Source organism: Pteropus vampyrus, unplaced genomic scaffold, assembly GCF_000151845.1.
Source record: "Pteropus vampyrus isolate Shadow unplaced genomic scaffold, Pvam_2.0 Scaffold15, whole genome shotgun sequence".
Classification (NCBI taxonomy): Eukaryota; Metazoa; Chordata; class Mammalia; order Chiroptera; family Pteropodidae; genus Pteropus; species Pteropus vampyrus.
In genome coordinates this window covers 942,176-949,351 of record NW_011888796.1, presented here as the reverse complement: position 1 = coordinate 949,351, position 7,176 = coordinate 942,176, and positions in this window count along the sequence as shown.

Genomic DNA, 7,176 nt, shown 5'->3' with positions numbered 1-7,176 from the left:
ACTATGTTAACATGTAATGGGTTGGCTATTGTTATTTTTAAATGAATAAATAAACATATTTTAATTTCTCAGTTTTTATTTTTAATATGGTAAATATATGGATAAATAAATAAATAGATATAAAATGCATAAATAAAAGTTCTTTGTGGTCCTTAATTGTTCAGAGTCTAAAGGGGTTTCGAGACCAAAAGATTGAGGCCACCTACGTTAGAGGTAAAGCTATTAACTAAAATCTGTAGATGAGGAAACTGAGGTTTAGAGCTTAAATTACTTGCCTGTCACAGAGCCCATGTACGGTGTCACCAAAATCCAAGCTTTGCTCATTTTACCCCATGGGGCTGCCTTGAGACATGTCAGCAAACAAGGAGAAGGCCTCCCACAGCACAGAAAGATCTAGAAGGAGATTCTGTGGGCCCCAAAGAGAAGCAAGCACATCTAGGAGATCCGCACAAGGAACCAGGGACAGCCTCTGAGTACAGGTGACATTTGAGCTGGGGTTTGAAAGACAGGTAGGATTTTAACAGTCCAAAGTTATGTGAGACTCCACAAATCTTTTTGTTTCATCTTAACAAAATTGAGACCTGAGATCAATGAGGACAACCTGACAAACACTGGTTATCTAAAGGTGTAACATGCTCCGGCCATTGTAAAAGTTCAAGAGTCATGCCCCTGATTCGTGTAAACTGCCGCCTTCCATTTGTGTGGGCTTTACAGTTTGCTAATGAAGCACTTCTCAATGTATTATTTAATTTGATCTCTATAGAAGCTTTGGATGGAAGGTTGGGTAAGTGTCATTGTTCCCATTTTACAGAAGAGAAAATCGAGGTTCCAAAAGGTTAAGTAAGAAACTGATCTTTGTAGATAACTCCAGTGTGGGGACTGATGACTTTGGAGACAGAAGTGAGAGGATAATTATTTGAATGTTGTACAGGTGCATGGATTCACTATTCAAACAAACACATTAAACGGTTTTTGCAAATGAGATAAGTAACTTTCCCAAGGTCACAGAACTAATAAGTGGTGGAACTGGGAGTCCAGCTCCAATCATTAGATTCTAGAACCACATTTAACCATAATGCTTTCTGATCTCCTAGAATATGCTATTTTCCAGCCTTAAAAACTATGACACATGGACATAAATGGAAAAATTTTAAATCATTATTAATAATAACACTGGATTGAGGGCTTTTTGAGAGGCTGAGACTTGAGCTTTTTTTGGAGCTGCTTTTGTCTAATTAGTGGTTGTAAGTCAGGCCAGTGAAAAGAGGAGGGGCCACCAGCCTTGGTCACTGGGAAAGGACAGCTCTTCTTCAGCCCAGTGCAGATCAAGCAACAAAAGCTGGTCCACAGAGAGAGCAGGTGAGAGATGGATGACCACAACAGAGATCTATGGGAGAGGATTCCACCAGCTGACTTTCTGGTTCCCAAATCCAGATTCCCTTCTGTCCTATTAACCACCGCCTAAACCTGACTATTTTAACTTGAGACAGTGTGAATGGGTTTCTGCTCCTGGAAACTAACCCAGTCCTGACCAAGTCCACGCATTAGACATTGCTTCTCTTTGTTTATTCTCCACACAGCAGCATACACAGGGTGATTCTGCTAAAATGTCAGATTATGTCATTCCTCTGCATGAAATGTTCCTGCCTCAGGGTCTTTGCAGTTGCTGTTCCCTCTAGCTGGATCCCTCTTACTCCAGAGAACTATGTAACTCATCCTCACCTCCTCACATCTTTACTAAAGTAGTACCTCAGTGAGGTCTTCTATAATTACCTGGTTTGAAAACTGAACCCTTTAATATTCTAAATATTTATTTTTTTAATATAGCGCATAATACCATGGAACATACCACGTGTTTTGCTTATGTATTATGCTTAGTCTGTCTTCCTCTACTAGCGCATAAGCTTTATGAAGATGGAGATTTTTGTCTGTTTTGTTCTTTGTTGTATCCCAGGTATCTAGAATAGTACCTGGTATGTAGTGTGTGCTCAATAAATATATGTTAATTTAATGCATTATTTTATTTAATCTTTATAACAACATGGAGAGGTAGTTCCTGTCATTTCCAATAATCCATGGTTTAGTGGTTATGTAATTGTTGAATTTTCCCAAATAACTTGGATTATCAGATCAAAAAGCGTTCCCCATTGATCACTTCAGGAAGGGGTGAAACTATGTCTTAGATGCAAGTATGTCACCTGGACAAGTCATCATCAACATGTTATCAGTCATCAACACATTGGCAAGGATTCACTTATGAAATATAATTCAATTTATTAGATTTTTTTATACATCCCCCATATGGATAAGTTAAGGGCTGTTGGAAGCCCCAAAATGAGACAGATGTAGACTTTACATTCAAGGATCTGACAGTCTTTACAAATTAGACAAGTTCACTATGTCCCTAGCTAGAGGCAAATCCAGTCTCTCTGAGTCTAAGCCTATGCTACCCTAGTGTCTCTATGGTAAAATGGAGAATGGGATAAAAGATGGTAGCATAGCTCCTCAAATATTGTAATCTTGTGCTTGGAAGATAAGAACACAAATCACCTTGGACTTTCTTATTCCCTGGGTTTGAACTGGTCAGTCTTTGTTCAATGAATATGCCCATTTTGTTTAAAAAATATTCTCAGAGTTCCACTTCTATTAATTCTGAGAGTCAATAAAATATGCTTTATTTTATTATAACCTCTTATGTAATATGACACTAAACATACTTGAAAAAAAGTAAACACATTTATATGGCCAAAACTGTAAGTGAAGTAAATATAGAACATTCTGAAATAAATAAAATTGGAGTTTTTTCCTTCGGAGAAGAAAGTTTTGCTTCTGTTCAGGAAGGATTAACTGTTATGGGATTGCCCTCCAACCATAAACAACTACAAAACTGGACGAAATATATGAAACTACTGTTTGCAGACATTGGACAACAGGCAGTGCAGAACGGTGATCCTTGAGAGAAGGGAAAAAGGAAGTGAGACATATGATTGCCTCAGCTTACTGCCTAGAGGCAGTTTCCAGACTGAAGCACAAATAGGAGAATTTAAGGAGAGCTTGGTAGTCTTACTGAGTTAAAGAGACAGATCAGAGTTTGGGGGAATCTGAGGCAACTAAAATTGCAGGGCAGTGTTCAAGAAAGAAGGAAGATATGCAGAGAAAGAGGTCCAGAAATCTTTTTTTTTTTTTTTTGAAAAAAGAACTATTCCTAGAGCTCATACAGGGCCTAGAATGGTTAAACTTCCCTCTACTTGGGATGGAGAAACCTTGCTAAACACAGGGGCATTCAGTGGAGACCCCAGAAGACCTGCATCTTAGAAGTGGAGCTAAATTAGCCCTAGAAGAAAGACTACTGTAGTCCACCTCTAAAGAAGCTTAAACATAAGCCCTAAAAGGATTAAACTAATCTGTATGGGACTTAACTGCCTGCTAGATAGAGTCCATCACTCTTTAAAGGAATAAAATAAAATCCAGTACTCAGCAAAGTAAAATTCACAATATCTAGAATCTAATAAAAAATATTAACATGTATTTAGAGGTAGGAAAATATGACCCATAATGAGGAAAAAATTCAGGCAATAAAAATGCACCTAGAAATGACAGAAGTTTTTCAGTCAGAAATAGACCAATACATATATAATCAGTCCACTTTTTTACAAAAATGTTAAAGTTATTTAATGGAGAAACAATAATATTTTCAACAAATGGTGCTGGAACAACTTGATACACATATGAAAACAACTAATTTTGACCTATACCTCACACCATATACAAAAATTAACTCAGAAAAGACTCTCAGGGCTTCTGGTCAAGATGCCTTCTCTTTCGACCATATCAAAATTACAACTAAACTACAGAACTGTCATTGAGAATCTCCTGAAGTCTAGCCAAACAGTCCTATAACTAAGAATATACAGAAGAATCCACCTAGAGACTGATAGGAGGGGTGGAGATAAGGAATGGCTGGTTCCACGCTCATGTGTGGTTGTTAAAAATCGGGAGGGTTATCTTGGCTGCGAAGATTCTTCTTGAGGAGTGAGGGGTTCCAGACCCATATCCAACTATCTCCACCCAACCACCTCTACAAATGACACACCTAAAGGGCAGTGTCAGCAAGAGAAGTCCCATAACTTCTGGCTGTGAAAACCAGCAGAGATTATGACTGAGTGAGGTGGAGGGTGGCTGGAGTCCCAAGCTTTCCTCTTAAAGGGCCCACACACAGACTTACTCACAAACAGACTCACTTATCCGAGCTCCAGATCTGGGTACCCGCTTGAAAGGCACCAGGGACATATGGGGAGGAACTGAATTGTCTGGCTTCAGGGCGAGGGCTAGAGGGGAAGCTTTCTCCCAGATAGAAGTGCTGGCAGAAGCCATTGTTCTTTGAGCCCTCTTACCACTCTGAGTCTCCATCAACCTAGCTAACACTGTTTGCCCTACCCCGGTGATTCTGAGACTCTGCCCTACCCAAATTTCATGCCCACCCAAGCCTCTTCCAGTGGCTTTTCCATACAAATGGCCTGTCTTGGCTCATGCTGTAGACTTTCCTAAATTCTCTCAAAGGCTCACAAACCCCAAACAAAGAGCATCTGGCCTCGGCTTGCCCATACCTCTTGGTAAGTAGCCCCAAGCCTGGCACTAGCAACAATCAGCCTCAGTTCACAGCTTAGTGGCAACTATCTGCAAATTACTTTGTAACTCACACCAGGTGGCCCCAGGCAGGGCACAGGTAGCAGCTGACTTTGGTCTGCGCCAGAGCCCCTCTCAAGAGGCACCAGAACCAACACACCTGATGGCCAGCTTCAGACCACACCAGATTACCACCAAACCACCTCCACAAATGACACCGAAAAGGCAGACTCAGCAGGCACCAGAGCCCCGCTAAAGCACATCCTATTTTATAGGGTTAGAACTTGTACAACAGCTTCTCCAATATAGTCACGACCAGTCCTCACAACCAATCAGCCTGAGGGTCATTGATGAGCCAGCAGCAGTCAAGGCTCAACTACAACAGGAGGGCACACACAAGACACACAAGGAACACACCTGGAGTACCTGGCTCAGGCGACCATAGAGACTGTACTACTGGGCCCTACAGGACACCTAGTATATGAGGCCACTCTATTAAGACCAGGAGACATAGCAGCTCTGAAGCAAACACAGGGAAGCAGCCAAAATGAGGAGACAAAGAAACATGTTCCAAATGAGAGATCAGGACAAAACTACAGAAAAAGAACTAAACATAATGGAGATAAGCAATCTACCAGATGCAGAGTTTAAAACCCTGTTTATAAGGATGCTCAATGATCTGTGAGAATTTCAACAAAGAGACAGAAAACATAAACATGGAGATAAAAAACATAAAAAAGAACCAGTCAGAAATGAAGAATACAATAACTGAAATAAAGGATACATTAGAGGGAATCAACAGTAGATTAGATGAAGCAGAGTATCAAATCAGTGATTTGGAAGAGAAGGTAGCAAAGAACACCAGTCAGAGCAGCAAAAAGAAAAAGAATTAAAAAATGAGGATAGTTTAAGGGGCCTCTGGGACAACATCAACTGTACCAACATTCATACCACAGGGGTACCAGTAGGAGAAGAGAGAGAGAGTGAGTGAGCAAGAAATTGTAAACCCATTTGAAAAAACAATGACAAAAAACTTTCCTAATCTGAAGGAAATAGACATACAAGCCCAGGAAGTGCATAGAGTCCCAAACAAGAAGAACCCAAAGAGGCCCAAACCAAGACACACCATAATTAAAATGCCAAAGATTAAAGGCACAGAGAGGATCTTAAAAGCAGCAGAAGAAAAGCAGTTAGTTACTACCTACAAGGGGGCTCTCATAACTCTGTCAGCTGATTTCTCAATAGAAACTTTGCAGGCCAGAAGAGATTGGCACAAAATATTCAAACTGATGAAAAAGCAAGGACCTACAACCAAGATTACTCTACCCAGCAAAGCTATCATTTAGAACTGAAGGACAGATAAAGAGCTTCTCAGACAAGAAAAAGCTAAAGGAATTCATCACCACCAAACCAGAATTATAAGAAATAACTTCTGGCTGTAAAATATTAAAGGGACTTCCTTAAGAAGAAAAAAAAGATTAATAATATGAATAATAAAATGGTAATAACTACATATCTATTGACAATTACTTTAAATATCAATGGATTAAATGCTCCAATCAAAAGACATAAGATGGCTGAATGGATAAGAAAACAAGACCCTTAATTATGCTGCCTATGAGAGATTCACTGCAGATCAAAAGACATACACAGACTGAAAGTAAAGAGATGGAAAAAGATATTTTATGAAAATGGAAACAAACATGCAAACAAAAAGCTAGAGCAGCAATGCTTATACCAGACAAAATAGATTTTAAAACAAAGGCTATAACAAGAGACAAAGGACCCAGCAATTCCACTTCTGGGTATTGATCCAAAGAAACCCCAAACATTAACTCGAAAAGGCATATACATCCAGATGTTCATTGCAGCATATGTAAATAGCCAAGATATGAAAGCAGCCTAAGTGTCCATTAAGAGATGAATGGATAAAGAAGAAATGGTACATATATACAATGGAATATTACTCAGCTATGAGAAAGGATGCAATCTTGCCATCTGCAACAACATGGATGGACTTAGAGGGTATTATGCTAAATGAAATAAATCAGACAGAGAAAGAAAGATACCATATGATTTTACTTATATGTGGAATCTAAAAAAACAAAATAATAAATAAACAAAACAGAAACAAACTCATAGATACTGAGAACATTTTGATGGTTGCCAGATGGGAGGGAGGTTGGGAGGATGGATGAAAAAGGGGGATTAAAAATTACAAATTGATAGTTGCAAAACAGTCATGTTGATGCAAAGTATAGATAGCATAGGGAATATAGTCAATAATATTGTAATAACTATGTATGGTGTCAGGTGGGTACTAGGTTTATCAGAGTGATCACTTCATAAGTTATATAAATATCTAATCATTATGTTGTGCACCTGAAACTAATATATTGTATGTCAACTGTAAGCGAAAAATAAAAAAATAATTTTTTAAAAGTTAACTCAAAATGAATCATGGAAATACAATTGATTTTTGTATATTGACTTTGTATCATATAACCTTGCTAAACTCCCTTGTTAGTTTTGTCTAAGGAGATGGGCAGT